This window comes from Spermophilus citellus (assembly GCF_964194105.1).
Source record: "Spermophilus citellus genome assembly, chromosome: X".
In the NCBI taxonomy this organism is placed as follows: Eukaryota; Metazoa; Chordata; class Mammalia; order Rodentia; family Sciuridae; genus Spermophilus; species Spermophilus citellus.
In genome coordinates, this window is record NC_138190.1 from 147,121,344 (window position 1) to 147,139,317 (window position 17,974).

At 43.6% G+C, this 17,974-nt stretch overlaps 1 long non-coding RNA gene and 1 pseudogene across 2 annotated transcripts; both read left to right on the forward strand.

Annotated features, from left to right (window-relative positions):
* The first annotated feature begins 11 nt into the window (after positions 1 to 11).
* On the forward strand, positions 12 to 4,054 carry LOC308639129. Its single transcript, XR_014019984.1, has 3 exons — positions 12 to 954; positions 2,297 to 2,386; positions 3,783 to 4,054. It is a non-coding gene; the product is annotated as an uncharacterized lncRNA (long non-coding RNA).
* A 3,122-nt stretch (positions 4,055 to 7,176) lies between these two features.
* LOC308638960 (26S proteasome non-ATPase regulatory subunit 7-like) lies at positions 7,177 to 8,195 on the forward strand (annotated as a pseudogene). The gene is made up of 2 exons: positions 7,177 to 7,375; positions 7,516 to 8,195. The product of its transcript is annotated as a 26S proteasome non-ATPase regulatory subunit 7-like (transcript).
* The last annotated feature ends 9,779 nt before the right edge of the window (positions 8,196 to 17,974 follow it).

Here is a 17,974-nt window from a genome sequence, read left to right on the forward strand (position 1 = left end):
GAGGGGGAGCGCGGGCGGAGGGGGAGGGGGAGTGAGATCACCTCCCTGGCCGACGGCCCCGCCCCGCCGCGCCCTCGCGCATCTTCCCAGCAGAGTCTGGCCGCAGAGCCCGGCGTGGACTGGGGACCCCCTTGGTGGCCCCTTCCTGGAGATCCGTGGCACCTGCGCCCGCAGCTCTGAGGTCCCCGATTCAAGAGTGTTTCCAGCCCCACCACCAGGGAGCCCCCGCCGCCGTGGCGTCTCGAAGCGGGAGTCTCCAGGCAGGGATGCGCCCAGGGGCCCGGGCTTGGGCGGTGGAGAGAGGACCCCGACGAGGAACACATTGCCCCCACCCCCATCCTGTCCTCGAGGGCTCTGGCCAGAGACCCGCACCCTTACGCAAGGCGGTCTCAGCCGGCCCCGATAGTCAGGCATTTGGACGTCCCCCAACACCCAGGGCAGGATTCCAGTGTCCCTCTACCCGCTCTCCTCTGAGTCCCCCGCTATCCTGAGCACCCAGTCCGGGTCCTTCCGGGAGGGGTGCGTGGGCCTCAGTCCCCAGCCTTCTGAGGAGGCATCTGCTCAAGCGCGCCCCTAAGCCCCAGCGAGACCCGAGCCCAGGGACGAAAGGTCGCGCAGAGGGCGCCCCTAGGCCTGACACTCCCACTCCCAGATCTTCCTCTACTCCCCACCAGGCCCGGTGTCTTATTTCTTTGTCTTCGGAATTGCCCTCATCCCGACCTTTTCGCACGGTCCCATACTCCCTGCAGCCCTGCGCTGCAGCCCAGTGCGGGGTGGGGGGGAGGGGGGAGGAAGGAGCTCCTCCCCAGCGCCCCCTTCTAGGCTAGTTGCCGTGACCTCCCAAGCGAGGAGAGGTGGAGGGGGCTGGAATTCCGGAGCAAGCTGAGCTGGCCGAAGCCGCAGGGCAAGGAAGGCCTAGGGCCCAGATGGCAGATTGCAGCCCTGGTGGCCAAGGTATTTTTATGGGCATACCTGTTGCCCAGTGAAGCATTGGGGGGGGGGGCTCAGCTTAGCCTCCCGACACACCCCAAGTGGTGCAGGGTCTTCCCAAGGGCCCACAGGAAAATGGCTCTGGTATCCTGGACTGGATTCCCCACCCCCATTGGACCATCTCCCACCAATCGCTTTTACCCTGAAAGTGAAGGCTTGGGGTGGTCCCACCCACCCTCTGAGATGGCCCGGATGCCATGTTTCTAGGGGTCTTTAGGAGGAGAATGGACAAAAAATAGTGAAGGTTCTGGGCTTCCAGGGAGAGGGAGAGCCAAGGGGGCTGCCTGCCCCTCCCAGAGCTGCCAGTGGCCCACCACTTGGTTCTAGTGGCCCCAGAGTGGAGCTGTGGGCAAAGCTCTTGAAGTGCCACTGGCCCAACATCTTTAGGAAGAGGGAAGGAAGACTGAGCTGGCCTAGGTCACAAGGCCAGGGGGCCAAGAGCTGGGCAGAGAGGGGGTATTTTCCAGGAGGCACTGAGCTATGGTCAGCTTCCTGCCTGCACTGATGTGACCTCTGATAGGCCAGGCAGAAGCTGACTGTGGGCCTCTGCTCTCCAGCTGGTCACTCCACTCATCCCAACTCGCCAGCTTTTCCCCAAGCCCCAACTTCTGCAAATCCTTGACCTAATCTGGGGTTTTATGATGATCACTATGATGACATTGACAAGGGTAAAGTAAGAAGGGAAAGGAATAGGACCTGTTTAGCATGTACCTGCTAATGCATAATGATGGGTGCAGCATTCATTTATTTTATAAATATGAATTATGCTGATTACACTGTATTGCATTGGTAAGCAGTACCACAGACCTGCCTTGTTCTAAGCACATTCCATGTATTAGCACATTTATTTTCCACACCAACCTAGTGAGGTCTGATCAAGCATTAGTCCCACATCACAGGTGAAGAGACTGGAACCCAAAGAACTCAAGGGATGCACCCAGGGAGTGCTGCTTAGAAGAGTCTCTTTCTCTCCCTTAGTTCATTGCATTCACACATAGCCTGGTGATGAAGGTCCTATTATTATCCTCATTCTCCAAGTAAGGAACCCAGATCCAGAAAGAAGCAGTTATGCAGTCAAGAGGGGCTCCATAGAGTGTTCATTCCACCTGCATTCTGCATACCCCTCCTCCTCAGCACTGCACTGTGAAGTAGATGCAACCAGTGCCCCCATTTCACAGATGAGGAAACAGGTTTAGAGGATTCAAGTGACTTAATCAAGATTATCCAGAACATAAAAGGCATAACTGGCATTTGAACTCATGTCTGTTTTACTGTAAAGTCCATTTTCTTGCTTCCTATGCCAAAGTGGAGGGGCCAATGGGAGTGAGAGCAGGAGAGAGAGATCACAGGCAGAGCAAGTCACAGAAGCAGCCAGAGGATTGGCCTTGAATATAAGGTGAGCATTCCCTCCACTGCCTCATACTCACTGTGGAGGTTCATGGGATCACTGGGCAGATGGCTATGTCTTGCCCACCCATGCACCTTTCAAAGTCAAGTGCACTTCACAGCCTCTGCAGTTTGGTGGTCATGATCGAGTGCTCTCCATGACCCACTCCTCTTAGTCACAGGGACTGGACCTAGGCAGCCCCCCAGAGTCTGGCCAGATCCCCCAGATGATGGGTCAAGTAATAAGGGATGAACATCACAGACAGCAGCCAACAGTGGGGCAGGAAGAGTGGCAGCAGGCAGGCAGAGTGGGCTTGTGAGCTTGCCATAGCTTTCCTTGATCTCCTGGAAGTAGCATTATAGTTGGTTTTGGTTTGATCCAGTGTGACAATTCTTATCTTTTAAAAATCAGCTGTATTAGGCCTGGGGATATAGCTCAGTTGGTAGAGTGCCTGTCTCACATGCACAAGACCCTGGGTTCAATCCCCAGCACCACACACACACACACAAAAAAAATCATCTGTATCAAAGTATAATATACACACAGTAAAATTTACCCCTTTGAAATACAGTTGGTGAATTTTGATAAATGTCATACATTCACCACCAAAATCAAGCTATAAATAATTTCTGCCACTTCCCCAAATTCTCTCCTACAACTTTGCAGTCAACAACTGTCTCCATGCCCTGGCCTCTGTCCCCCACTGATCTGCTTCACTTAGGCAGTCTAATTTTTGAGATTCATCCTGTTTTGTGCATGTGTGTACCAGTAGTCTGTTCCTTTTACTTTTATTTCTTTTTGTAGTTTTGGGGATTAAATCCAGGGCCTTGTGCATGTGAGGCAGGCACTCCACCAACTGAGCTATATCCCCAGCCCAATATGTTCATTTTCATTGATAAGTAGTATTTCTCTCTTTGGATGTATCAGATTGTGGTTAGGCATTCACTCATTGAAGGACATCTGGGTTGTTTCCAGTTTTGGAGTATATGAATAGAACTCCTGTAAATATTCATGTGCAGGCTTTTGTGTGAACATGCTTTTTCACTTGTCTAAGGTTAACTAGGTTAGTAGCCAAGAACTGGGTTTCTGGGTCATATGGCCAATTTATGTTTATACATGTTTGTCTTTTTTTTCCAGCACTGGGAATTAAACCCAGGGCCTAGTACATGCTAGGCAAGTGTATCATTGAGCTACATCCCCAGCCCTAAGTTGCTGAGGCTGTCCTTGAACTTGGAATCCTCCTGCCTCAGCCTCCTGAGTAGCTGGGATTATAGGCATGTGCCACAATGCCCAGTCCCATCTTCGTCTTTTTAGCAGTATAGTTTGATTACATTTATGATGATTGCTGTTCTATTTGGATTTATTGGTGCTTATTCTGTGCTTTCTATTTGCCCTGTTTTCCCAGTTCCTCTCCCAGATGCAGAATCCATCTCTGCCACAAGTGCCTCCTAACACCCAAGCCATGGAGGCTGGACACAGGAACCTCCTTGATGCCCAGCAGGAACACAACTGCCTTCCCATAGCGTCTCAAATCTCCCTGAGGGCACCAAATTTGTCTCCCAAAGCCCAGCTGTATGGAAGTCGGAGGTGAGAATGAAGACTGAGAGCAGGTGACAGGCCCAGGCACACCCTCTGTTGTAGGCCATCTCTCAGATGGATTGAGTTTGCTTCTCATTTCATTTCCCGTCTGTTTATTTAAAAGCACTGTATGAATTTTTTAATAGTTACTTTAGCTATTTTAACATGCATTCTTAACAAAGTCTAAAGTTAATCAATATATCCACTCCAGTGGTTATAATGTAGATCCACAAATTCTTTGATATCCCTCTCCTCAAGAGGTGGTGCCCAGTGCCCCTCCCTGTGAGTACTGACTGGACTTGGTGCCTGGCTACTAATGAATCAGAGAAAGCAGGAGTGACAACTTTGGGGAGCAGGTCATAAAGGCACCACTGCTTCACTTCCTCTCTTGGATTGCTTTTTGGGAAAAGCCTGCTACCACACTGTGAGGACACTCACCAGCCCTGCAGAGGCACTCACATAGGATGGAAAGAAAGTGTCCCACCTATAACCATGTTACCATTTTGGAAATGGTTCTCTGGGACTGGGATGTGGCTCAGTGTTAGAACATGTGCTTAGCACATGTGAGGCCCTGGGTTCCATCCCCAGCACCAAAAACAAAAACATCCATGCCTTCCTGTGACTTCAGTGCTGACCAACATCCTGAGTGCAACTGCATGAGACACTTTCAGTTGGAACAATCCAGCTAAGCCACTCCTGAATCCTCACCCACAGAAATTGTGTGATGATAAATAGTTATTGTTTTTTTTTTTTTTAAACCATTACATATTGGAGCCTAGGAGCTCAAGGCCAGCCTGGGCAACATAGTGAGACACTGTATGAAAAAAAAAAAAATATATATATATATAGCTTTTCTCCCAGGGATTTGCTTTGTTTATGTATGTAAGGAAGGCAGTACAAGTTTCTTTTTTTAATTTTTTTTCTTTTTTCATTTTATTTCTTATTTTTTGGTACTGGGGATTGAACCCAGGGGTCTATACCACTGATCCACATCTCCAGCCCTTTTTTTGGGGGGTGGGGGCAGGGGGTGCCAGGATTGAACTCAGGGGCACTTGACCCCTGAGCCACATCCCCAGTCCTATTTTGTGTTAAATTAGACACAGAGTCTCACTGAGTTGCTTAGCATCTCGCTTTTGCTGAGGCTGGCTTTGAACTTGCAATCCTTCTGCCTCTGCCTCCTGAGCTGCTGGGATTACAGGTGTGGGACACTGCACCTGGCCCTTTTTGTTCTTTATTTTGAGACAGGGTCTAAGTTGCCTAGGTTGGGTTTGAATTTGCATCCTCCTGCCTCAGCCTCCCTAGTCACTAGGATCACAGATATGCACCACAATGACCAACTAATAAGGAAGTCCAAGTTTCTAATTTGTTATTTGGGTACACAACTAGGAGAACATGAAGCCCTGGTTACCACCTCATGTACCCTAGAATTCCCATTTGTACCTCAGAGGTGACAGACTTCTGACCAGTCACTCCTTGGGGTTATCCTTGGTCTTGTCCTCTCCACAGTCTTCTGGGCTTCCTTTCTTTTTTTTTTATGAATTTTTAATATTTATTTCTCAGTTTTCCGCAGACACAACATCTTTGTTGGTATGTGGTGCTGAGGATCGAACCCGGGCCGCACACATGCTAGGCGAGCGTGCTACCGCTTGAGCCACATCCCCAGCCCCTGGGCTTCCTTTCTTTAGGCCTGTCTTCCTGCTGAAGCCTTCCACTGGAAGCTCTCCACAAAGTTCTCTGTGCACCTTTGTTCCACAGCTAACAAATTCAACTGCCTCTCTGTCAAGTGAAGTCTCACCCACTGTCTTCACAGACCCCCCAGGACCAGGGCTCCTACCCTCTGGGTCAGGAGGTGGAATCAGTATCTTCTATGTGTCAGTCAGCCATTTTGTGTTCATCACCAACTCATTTGCCAATGGCCAATGGCTCACTGTCTTCTCTTCCTGGACAACATCCCAACCTTTCAATTTCTTGACGTTTTTATCTCTCAAGACCTTGTTGATCTCACCTCAACATCCTCCTTCATGTTAAATCCCAAATGCTAATCCTCTGGGCACAGCCTTCACTCTGTTCCTTCCAGTTCTCCAACTTCCTCCCTGTTATCACTCCTGTGTTTGGACTAGGTACCAAATATATGAGTTCCCACTTGGTTTTTCTCTTCTACATCCTACCTTGGCCCCACCATGTATCTCTTCAATTTGCTTCAGTCTATCTATTTAAAGGAGGGCTCTGGTAGGAAAGAAGAAGGCAGTAATCTCAGCTAATCTGCCTGAGCTCCAGGGAACCTAGAATTAGAGGATTTTAAGCAGGTCAAGGGCCTAAATTGTCTAATCCACAATGCAACCTCCACCTCTGAGCTACTGTTATGGGGACTCCTGTTACCACCAACCAGTTCCTATTCTGTCTCTTCTGAGGCCATCTTTTCCTCATCTCTTTGCTTCTGCTTAATCCTAGCTTTGCTTCTCCTGGCTTCTACTGCTTTATGACAAGCACACATGGCTTTTCTCCATGTGCCCATTAGCTTTTAATCTCACTGCAGTTCGAGTTCCAAGAGAAGAAAGTTGATTGGCTCAAATACTTGGTATCCTTGTTTTGGCAAACCCTTTATGCCAAATAACTGCATTGGCAACTGGCCAGTCTATAGAGGTGGCAGTTCTTGGCCAGGCACTGGCTCCTGATCCAAACAGGTAAATCCAAGGTCAGTCCAGGCCAATGGGATACACACTATATATTCTATGTATACTGCTATGGACTGAACATTGTGCCCCCCACCTAATTCACATCTTGAGGCTCTAACCTCAAGTGTGGCAGTATTTGAAGATGGAGCCTCAAAAGAACTAAGAAATGAGCTCATAAGTGAAAGGCTTGGATTCCCATAGGGTTGAAAGTGTTCAATCCCCTGACCCACCATAGGAGGACACAATGAGCAGGTGGCCATCTGCAAATCAAGAAGAGACCCCTCACCAGGAACTGACCCTGCTGCCCTGCTGCACCTTGATCTTTCTTTTTGTTTTCTATTTTGTTGTGCTGGGGATTGAACCCAGGGCTTTGTGATTCGAAGCAAGCTCTTTACCAATTGAGCTATATCCCCAGCCCCTGATCTGGGATTTCTGACCTCCAGAACAATGAGAAAATAAATGTCCATTGTTTGAGCCACCTAATCTGTCTAAGTCATGGACAGCTGCTGCAGGGAACTATCTATGTCTTGGCTAGCCTGTCTGGGCATGTCAACATCATCCATTCTTTTGGTTTTCCTTTATACTCAGGTGATAAAGCCCCAGGGTTTGTACAGGATTGCCCATGACTCTGTCTGGTTATTAGATCATGATTATTTGGAAAACATGTATGCAGTGTTTAAGAAGGTTAATGTCAGAGAAAGAATAATTGGCTGGCTAGGGGCTGGGGCTGTAGCTCAGTGGCAGTGTGCTTGCCTATCATGCTAAGGCATTGGGTTCAATCCTCAGCACCACATAAAAATAAACAAATAAAATAAAGGTATTTATCTGACTACAACTAACAAAAAAAAATTTTTTTTTAAAGAATCATTGTCTGGTACCACCCAGGCCCTAAACAACTATGTAAGAATGACATTGCCATCAATTAACTCATGAAAACACACTGCCCTAACTCATTGGTCATTATCATGCAAAGCCAAAAAACCTGGGGCTGCCCACAGAAACATGTATTTCAGGCGAAGAAGTTCATGATGATGGAACTCCAACCTTGAAAACATTTGAGCATGTGACTGGGAAAATTGGAGCAGAAGAAGCTAAGGAAGTTGGGGTTGAACACTTATTGTGAAACATCAAAGACGGTACAGTGGGCAGTCTTTCCAAGTGGATCACAAATCAGGGCCATGGTTTGAAGGGACTGAATTCCAAGTTTCTAGATATCAGGAGCTACCTGGAAAAAGTAGCCACAGGCAAGCTGCCCATCAACCACCAGATCATCTACCAGCTGCAGGACATCTTCAGCCTGCTGCCTGATGTCAGCCTGCAGGAGTTTGTCAAGGCCTTTTACCTGAAGACTAATGACCAGATGATGATGGTGTACTTGGCCTCACTGACCCGCTTCGTAGTTGCCCTGCACAACCTCATTAACAACAAGATTGCCAACCGGGATATAGAGAAGAAAGAAGGGCAGGAAAAAGAAGAGAGCAAAAGGATAGGAAAGATGACAAAGAGAAGAGAAAGGTAAGGAAAAGAGTGATGTGAAGAAAGAAGAGAAAAGGGAGAAAAAGTAAAACGTGTAGCTTTTTTTAATTTGTAAATTAAAATCTTATAAACTAAATCAATGTGCCACTAGAGGGTTCTTTTTCACTTTCAGTGCTTATTAAAAGGCTGTCCTGATGAGAGCTCTCTGCCTCCGATCATTCTTGCTGTGGCATTAACTGATGTAAATGACAGAGGGACTGATCTCCAACTCAGACTGCAGCCTCAGCTGCTGTGCATTGGGAATTATGATAGCTCAGGCTTCAGATCGTGTGAGAAAAGTGAAAAGACAACAACATAATATTTTTGGTACTCTTCATTCTCTATAAACAAGAGTTGAATTTTCCCCTTCTTGAGAGATTCTTGGGGGGTCTTTTTCTGATAATTGGCAAATTGCTAAATGGAATGTGTGGGTCCTGTATGTTCTCTGGCTTGTAAATCTTGAGTTTGACACTTCTGAACTCTTGAGAACCACACTACATTTTGGACCTGCAGTTCTGGCAGTCTCATGACCTGGGGTCCAGCTTCATGTGTTGTTTACCTTCAAAGACACAATTAAATGCTTTTTTATAAAGTGGTGTCTTGATGAGGGAATGCCATGGACAGCTTAGGAGGTGCCATACAGAAAACAGGGAGATTAAATGGAGATTTTTTTTTTTTACATTTAATCTCATTTTTCTTTCTTTTAGGTTTCTCTTTTTCTGGAACTAGACAAAACAGTTCTAAAGTACTCATGGAAAAATAAACAAGCAAGAATTGCCAGAAATATGCAAAGCAACAAGGGGAAACTTAAATGGAGATTTATCTACTAAATGTGGGACACTCTGGGTTTTCTTAGCCCACTCTTTTCCTCAAGTGCTGACAGTCAGCCCCAACTATCAGCCTGCAGAGCTTTCTCTGGAGTTAGTTATGGTTTGCATCTGGAATATCTCCCCAAAGAACCATATATTCTTAGTCCTAAGATCAGAGCTTTTGGGAAGTGGCGGAACCTTTAAGACAAGAGCCTAGTGGGAGATCTTCTAGTCATTGAAGGCATGTCTTCAAAATAAATAGTGAGGCTCAGCCCCTTCAACTTCCTCCTTTTTTCATCACAGCTATGAGGTGAGAATGGGCCAGGTGATCATGGGCTGAAACTTCGGAAGCCATGAGCCAAAATAACCTTTTCTCTCTGCAAATTGTTCATCTCAGATATTTGTTACAATGACAGAAAGGTGACTAACAGACTTCCCCAATAAAACATCCCAACTAGATCCCCATACAGCTAAGCTCACATCAATAAGCTCATCCTTTCCAAGGAGCTCTTTAGTGCCCAGTTTGTAATATGAGAAGACAATCAGGATCACCAGACATCTGAGAAAAGCCTCTAATGTGACAGCAAGAAAGAGAAAAGCAATCTATGAAAAACAACTATGGAGATAAGAAAAAATTTTTTTTTTCCTGGATGGGCACAGTGACATACACTTGTAATCCCAGTGACTTGGGAGGCTGAGATAGAAGTTCTCAAGTTTGAGACCAGACTCAGCAACTTAGGTAGACCCTATCTCAAAATAAAATAAAATATGGGCATGGTGCACATGCTTGTAATCCCAGAGGCTCAGGAGGCTAAGGCAGGGGGACCATGAGTTCAAAGCAAACCAGCCTCAGAAATTTAGCAAGGCCCTAAGCAACTCAGCAAGACCCTATCTCTAAATAAAATAGAAAAAGGCCTGGGGATGTGACTGAGTGGGAAAGTATCCCTGAGTTCAATCCCCAGTACCAAAAAATAAAAATAAAAATAAAAAGGGCTGAGGGTGTAGCTCAGTAGTAGGGCACCTCTAGGTTCAAGTCCCTCATACCAAAAAAATAAATAATAAAAAAAGAAATAAAATGAATACATTTTCAGGGCTGGGGGTGTTGTTCAGAGCTAGAACACTTGCTTATCACATGTAGGGCCCTGGGTTCCATCCCCAGCATTACAAATACACATGCATATGTACAGAGATATTTTTTCTAAAAATCCCTTCAGGAAGTAATAGAATGTAAATATATCTATGAAACAAGAAAAGGATGCTACAAAAAGTAACACGTAGGGCTGGGGATGTGGCTCAAGCGGTAGTGCGCTCGCCTGGCGTGCGTGCAGCCCGGGTTCGATCCTCAGCACCACATACAAACAAAGATGTTGTGTCCGCCGAGAACTAAGAAAAAATAAATAAATATTTTTTTAAAAAAGTAACATGTAGAGAACAAACAAGTGTTTTCTATGGGAACACAAATTAAAATTTCAGTAGATGGACATTTTGCTTCTGAAAGGAACTAGAAAGTTAAGACAACATCACTCCCACCATAGCTACAAGAAGGAGATGGATAACCTACAAAATCCTATAGGGTACCCATCTATTGTGTGGCTCAGGCTGACCTTGAATTACTGGGCTGTAGCCATCCTCCTCCCTCAGCCTTCCAATTAGCTGGAACTACAGATGCCTGGAAACATCTTATTTTAAGCCCACCAGGAAGCTGAAGTTAGGAAGAAAAAAGAATACAATTCAGAAAAATCCCTTTCTTGGAGAAAAGATGGCTGCTTTTATCCTTGGCAGGACAGCAGCAGAAGAAAGAGACTGCCATAGAATGTGTAAGAATCTTTTAATAAATGTTAAAAGGTTGGGTGTGGGATGACATGATGGGTAGCCAAATCTCCAGGTCCCTACAACTCGACAGTTTTTATTCTCCCACTTACTCCTTTCCATGGGTCTTCATCAAGAAATTCTGGAGGCAGGTGAGCAGAGAGATCTCTCTGAGGTACAGATGTGCTGAGACTGCCAAAGTGTGAATGCAGGTCAGGGGAATGGAGAGAAGCCCCCTGGTACATCAGGCCTTGCGGTTACATGAAGCAGCAGCAACTAGAACTGCAGAAGGGTAGAAGAGCTGAGAAAGACCATTCCCTGGCTGAAGGGTTTGCCAAAGGCTTAAGGCAGGATGGAGAACTAAGAGAAAGCTTAACCCTCTAAAGCTCACTCTAAGTACAAAGCAGAAGCCAGTGAAATTGAGACAAAACATGCCTGGAGCAAATGATTGTGGGTCTACTAAAGTCTAAACATGGGGCAGGACAATGAACAAAAATCCTCCAGGCACTTTCATCACAAGTTCTGCTACACAGAGGTTCTGATCCTGCTCTGAAGTAATTTGACATCTGTAGGAAACTGAATCCATCTGAAGCAACAAGAAATCCAGACACAGCTTAACTATAGACAAGACTGACTCAGTACAATTCTATAAGACACAAAGACAAACACACACACACACACACACACACACACACACACACACACACACACCCTAGTCATCTGGAAGAAGAGTCATTCCCCCCTCTTCTTTTCGGCAGTGCTGAGATCAAACCCAGGGGCCTCACAAATACTAGGCAGTCCTTTTTATAAGATTTGGAGACAGGGCTTCATTAAATTGCTGAGGCTGGCCTCAAACTTGCCATCTTTCTGCCTCATTCTTTTGAGTAGCTAGGATTACACGTATATACCACCATGCCTAGCCAAATCATGTCCTTCTTTGGATGAAAATGTTATTATTTTTCTCTCTACTCTTCTATTACACATGATATCTGACACTCATTTAAAATTAAGAAGGCTTAGCTGGGTATGGTGGCACACAACTGTAATCCCAATGGTTTAAGAGGCTGAGGCAAGAGGACCACAAATTCAAGGCCAATTTGGCAACTTAGTGAGACCCTGTCTCAAAATAAAAAGTAAAAAGGGCTGGGAGTGGTAGTTCAGTGATAGTATACCCTGGGCTCAATCTCCAGGTTCAAAAAAAAGTACAAATGGGAATGCTAGACATGAAAATTTTGATATCACAGATGAAATATCTAATGAACTTAGTAAAAAACTAGACATGAGGAATGAATCAGTGGACTTGAAGACAGGAAGATAGAAATTATCCAAACTAAAGCACAAAGAGAAACAACAGCGGGAAACCCAATATATCAGAGCATTTGAGATGAGTGGAACAAAATCAAATATTTAATGTAGGCAGAGAACAGGGCAAGGGAAATACATTTGAAGAGATATGACCAAAAACTTTCCAACATAGATGAAAAACATCCTCAATCCACAGATCCAAAAGTTTTAGTGAACCCTATGCCAGATAAATGTAAATAAATTCTCTTCTAAATACTTTATATTCAACCTGCTGAAAAATGAAAACAAAAATCTTAAAAGCAACCAGAGAAAGAAAGAACATGCTACTTTGACAAAAAAAAAAAAAAAAAAAGGTAAGAATGACAGTCATCTAACCCTCACCTGAAACAACAGGGGCAGAAGATAGTGAAACATTCTTAAATACTAAAAGAAAAAAAATGTCAGCCTGGATTTCCAGACCAGGCAAAAAGTCTTACAAAAATTAAGGCAAAATAGTTTTATCCCCATATGAGAATAAAGGACATGCAATGAAATAAAGTGGAAGAGAAATAATCTCCAGATGAAGGCAGGAATGAAAAATACATTTATTCTTTTATTTTTGGGGGGTACCAGGGATTGAACTCAGGGGCACTTGACTACTAGGCCGCATCCCCAGCCCTGTTTTGTATTTTATTCAGAGACAGGGTCTCACTGCTTAGGTCCTCACTAAGTTGCTGAGGCTGGCTTTTGAACTCCTGCCTCAGCCTCCCGAACCTGTGGGATTACAGACATGAGCCACTGCACCTGGCAATACACTGATTCTTTACTGCTTGAAGTTAAAATAATAACAATATAATTTGGAATTGTCCTTTTGTAGCCTAGCATAGTGATGCACAACTGTAATCCCAGTGGCTTGGGAGACTGAGGCAGGAGGATTGCTAGTTCATCATCAGCCTCAGCAATAGTGAGGCCCTTAGCAACTCAGGGAGACCCTGTCTCTAAAAATATAAAAAGGGCTGGGGAGGGCTGGGGCTATGGCTCAGTGGTAGAGCACTTGCCTAGCACATGTGAGGTACTGGGTTCAATCCTCAGCACCACATGAAAATAAATAAATAAAATATTGGGGCTGAGGATGTGGCTCAAGCGGTAGCGCGCTCGCCTGGCATGTGTGCGGCCCAGGTTCGATCCTCAGCACCACATACAAAGATGTTGTGTCCGCCGAAAACTAAAAAAAAAAATAAATATTTTAAAAATTCTCTCTCTCTCTAAAAAAAAAAAAAAAAAAAAAAACAAAAGAGCTGGGAATGTGGTTCAGTGTCTAAGTGCCCCTAGGCTGAATCCCTGGTATATGTGTGTGTGTGTGTGTGTGTGTGTGTGTGTGTACACACACATACATATATATGACTATATGAATGAACATTTAGAATCTAAAAGTTTCTGGGCATAGTGGCACATGCCTGTAACCCCAGCAATTCAGGAGGTTAAGACTGGAAGATCTCAAGTTTCAGGCCAGCCTCAGAAACTTAGAGAGCACCTGTCTAAAAATAAAACATAGAATGGTCTGGGGACGTGGCTCAGAGGTAGAGCACCACTGAGTTCAATCCCAGATACCAAAACAAGGTCAATAAACAAGACAAAATACTTTAAAATTCATTTCCTCCCAATCAAAACGAATAAAAAAGAAAAACAAGAGTAACAAAAATCCAACATCAATATGGTATATGTGGGCTGGGTTGTATGTTTAAAGCACACATGGTACCTTGGGTTCAGTCCCCAGCACCACACACACAAAACAGATAGTATACATAAACACAAAGATAACAATAAGTATATTAAATATAAATAAACTAAATGGAGTAAAACTCACTTCCAGCCAGGCATGGTGGCACACGCCTGTAATCCCAGTGGCTGGGAGGCTGAGACAGGAGGATCGTGAGTTAAGCAACTCAGTGAGACCCTGTCTCTAAATAAAATATAAAATAGGGCTGGGGATACGGCTCAGTAGGCAAGAACCCTCAGTTGTTCAGTACCCAGTACCAAAAAAACAAACAAAACACCAAAACAAAACAAAACAAAAAAACCTCTGTTCCAGTCATTATTATTTTTAAAAATATTTTTAGTTGTTGATGGACCTTTATTATTTATTTATTTATATGTGGTGCTGAGAATCGAACCCAGTGCCCCACACATGCTAGGCAGGTGCTCTACCACAGAGCCACAACCCCAGCTCTGTTCCAGCCATTATTGCATAAAAAATTGCCCCAAATTTAATGTTTTAAAATAACAACTACCGGGCTGGGGTTGTGGCTCAGTGGTAGAGCACTTGCCTAGCATGTGTGAGGCACTGGGTTCGATTCTCAGCACCACATATAAAGAAATAAAATAAAGGTCCATTGACAAAAAAAATATTTAAAAAAAATAAAAATAAAATAACAAATACCATTCTTAATATTGCTCATAGTTTCTGTGAGCCAAGAATATGAGAAACAAGTTCCCCAAATACTTAAATATGAAATTTTAATATGATCCAGAAGTACCAATCCTATGTATATCCTGAAAACAAACCAAGGAACAAGAACTCAAACTGATGATTTGCCCATGTTTATTGCAGCATTATTCATAATCATCAAAATGTGGATTCAGGGACTGGGGCTGTAGCTCAGTGGTAGAGCACTTACCTAGAACGTATGAGGCACTGGGTTCGATTCTCAGCACCACATATAAATAATAAAATAAATAAATGTATTGGTGTCCATAAAAAAAGTGGAAGCAGTCAGAATGTCCACCAGCAGATGAGTGGCTTAAACAAAACATGTCTATCCATACAGTAGAATATCACCCACCTCAAAAGGAGGGAAAATGGATACTTGTGCCAACAACACGGATGAACCTTGAAAGTACTGTGCTAAGTAAAAGCCAAAGGACAGATATTGTATGACCCCACTTATATGAAAGACCTAGAACAGGCAAATTCTTTTTTTTTTTTTTTCAGGCAAATTCATGGAGACAGAACTATTAGAGGCTGCCATGCCAGGGAGGGGCAAATGTAGAGCTTCTGCTTAATGGGTATGGAACTTCTGATTGGGTCGTAAAAATGTTTTGGAAACAGACAGTGATGATAGTTGTTCAATACTGGGAATATAATGAATGATACTCAATTGCACATTTTAAATGGATAAAATGTCAAACTGTGTATATGTGTGTGTGTGTGTGTGTGTGTGTATTTCTCTACCTATATCTACATCAGACACTTAAAGTGATAGATTAAATGACTGAGTCATAGATTGATAGATCACAATTGTCTCAAAGGCATTTGGGAAGGGCTCAGTTAGACAGTTCTGGTTCAGGGTCCTTCACACGGTCAGTGTTAGACAGACAGGGGCTGAGGCTGAAACAGTGTAACACTAGAGCAATTTATTGCTGTTTGGGCCTCTCTCCTTCATGTTGCCTCTGAGCCCTTCTGTGTTTTCTCTCCATGGTGGCTGGTTTGGGCTTTCTCATAGATGATGGGGAAGCTGGACTTCTCTGTGGCCTTGACAGGCCAGTATCTCTGCCAACAAAGCAGAAGCTGCATTCCTTCTTCTGACCCAGCCTCAGAAATCAAGCAGCACTTTTACCATATTCTCTTAATTATAAACCAAGTCACAAGCCTGCCCAGATTATACAGGGGAGGGTTAAATTCCACCTCTTGATGGGGAGGTGGCAAGGTTCCAGAAGAGCATGTGGGATGGGAGATAGTGTTGGGGCTACCTTTGAAAAACACAATCTGCCACACACCAGTTAAAAGGCAGAGACTGTCAGGCTAGACAAAATAGCTATATGTTATTTACAAGAAGCACATTTTAAGCATAAAGATACAGACATGTTGAAAGTAAAAGTATGAAAAAGACATACCAAGCAAACACTAGCATAAGACACAGTAGAATTCAAGACAGAGTATTACCAGAGATGAGCAGCTTTTCATAATGAAAGAGACAAAAAAATCAAGAAAACAATAATTTCAAGCATATAAGCACCTCATAACAAATCTCCCAATGAAACAAAAATTGATAACACTAAAGGGTTCTAGAAATAGATTCAAAGATTTTAATATCACTTTCTCATGTGCATGTATGCATGTGTAACAAACAATCTGACTTTTTCACTTAAATAATGGAATTTTATTTTTTTAAGAGAGAGTGAGAGAGGAGAGAGAGAGAGAGAATTTTTTTTTAAAGAGAGGAAAGGAGAGAGAGAGAGAGAGAGAGAGAGAGAGAGAGAGAGAGAGAGAGAGAGAGAGAATTTATTTATTTATTTTAGTTCTTGGCAGACACAACATTTTTGTTTGTATGTGGTGCTGAGGATCGAACCTGGGCCGCACGCATGCCAGGCGAGCGCCCTACGGCTTGAGCCACATCCCCAGCCCGAGAGAGAGAATTTTTAATATTTATTTTTTTAGTTCTCGGCGGACACAACATCTTTGTTGGTATGTGGTGCTGAGGATCGAACCCGGGCCGCATGCATGCCAGGCGAGCGCGCTACCGCTTGAGCCACATCCCCAGCCCTGGAATTTTAAATAGTGACATATATAATGGTCATTGCAGGACTGAATATATATATATATATATATATATATATATATATATATATATATATTTAATTAGAGCATTATAGTTATTCACAGTAGCTGGATAGATTTTGACAAAATCATACATGCCTGGAATTTTATTTATTTTTTTAAATTTATTTTTTAGTTTTAGGTGGACACAATATCTTTATTTTATTTTATTAAAAATACTTATTTTTTAGTTGTAGAAGGACACAATATCTTTATTTTATCTTTTTATCTTTATGTGGTACAGAGGATTGAACCCAGGGCCTCGCACTTGCTAGGCGAGCGCTCTACCACTGAGCCACAATTTCAGCCCCTCTTTATTTTATTTTTATGTGGTGCTGAGAATTGAACCCAGGGCCTCAAGCATGCTAGGCAAATGCGCTACCACTTGAGCCACATCCTCAGCCCCCTGGAATTTTATTTCAATGCCCATTCCCTCTTTTCCCCTCCCCTCCTTCATCCTTCTTTTTTTCTTCCCCTACTCTACTGATCTTCCTTTGTCTCCTTATTTATTTATTTTAAAATAATTTTAGTTGTCAATGGACGTTTATTTATTTTTTTTAATGTGGTGCTGAGAATCAAACCCAATGCCTCACACATGCTACGCAAGTGCTCTACCACTGAGCCACAACCTCAGCCCCTATTTATTTATTTATTTATTTTGGTACTGGAGATTGAACTCAGGGGCACTTGACCACTGAACCACATTCCAGCCCTATTTTGTATTTTATTTAGAGACAGGGTCTCAGTTGCTTAAGGCCTTACTTTTGCTGAGGCTGGCTTTGAACTTGCAATCCTTCTGCCTCAGCCTCCTGAGCCACTGGGATATAGGCATGTGTCACCAGCTATTTATTTGTTTTTGATTGGTATTTTCTACATACACATAAAGATGAAATTCCCTCTAGTGTATTTATATATGCATATAACATGATTCTGTTAAATTTATTCTAATTCCAGTATTAAGTATGATTATAATGCATCAGGAAAAAAATCCTTTTCCCAGTAAGTGATAAAACAAATAGGAAAAAAATCAATCATGTAAAGCCCTAGTTTCCCAGCACTAGGAAAAAAAATACAATCATTAGGAACATAAGTTTGTTTGTTTTTCAGCACTCCAGATTGAACCCAGGGATGCTCTCCCATTGAACCACATCCCCAGCCCTTTTTTTAATATTTATATTTTTAGTTGTAGACGAACACAATATATTTTATTTTTTTATCTTTATGTGGTACAGAGGATTGAACCCAGGGCCTCGCACATGCTAGGCGAGTACTCTACCACTGGGCCACAATCCTAGTCCCATCCCCAGCCGTTTTTTTTGTTTTGTTTTGC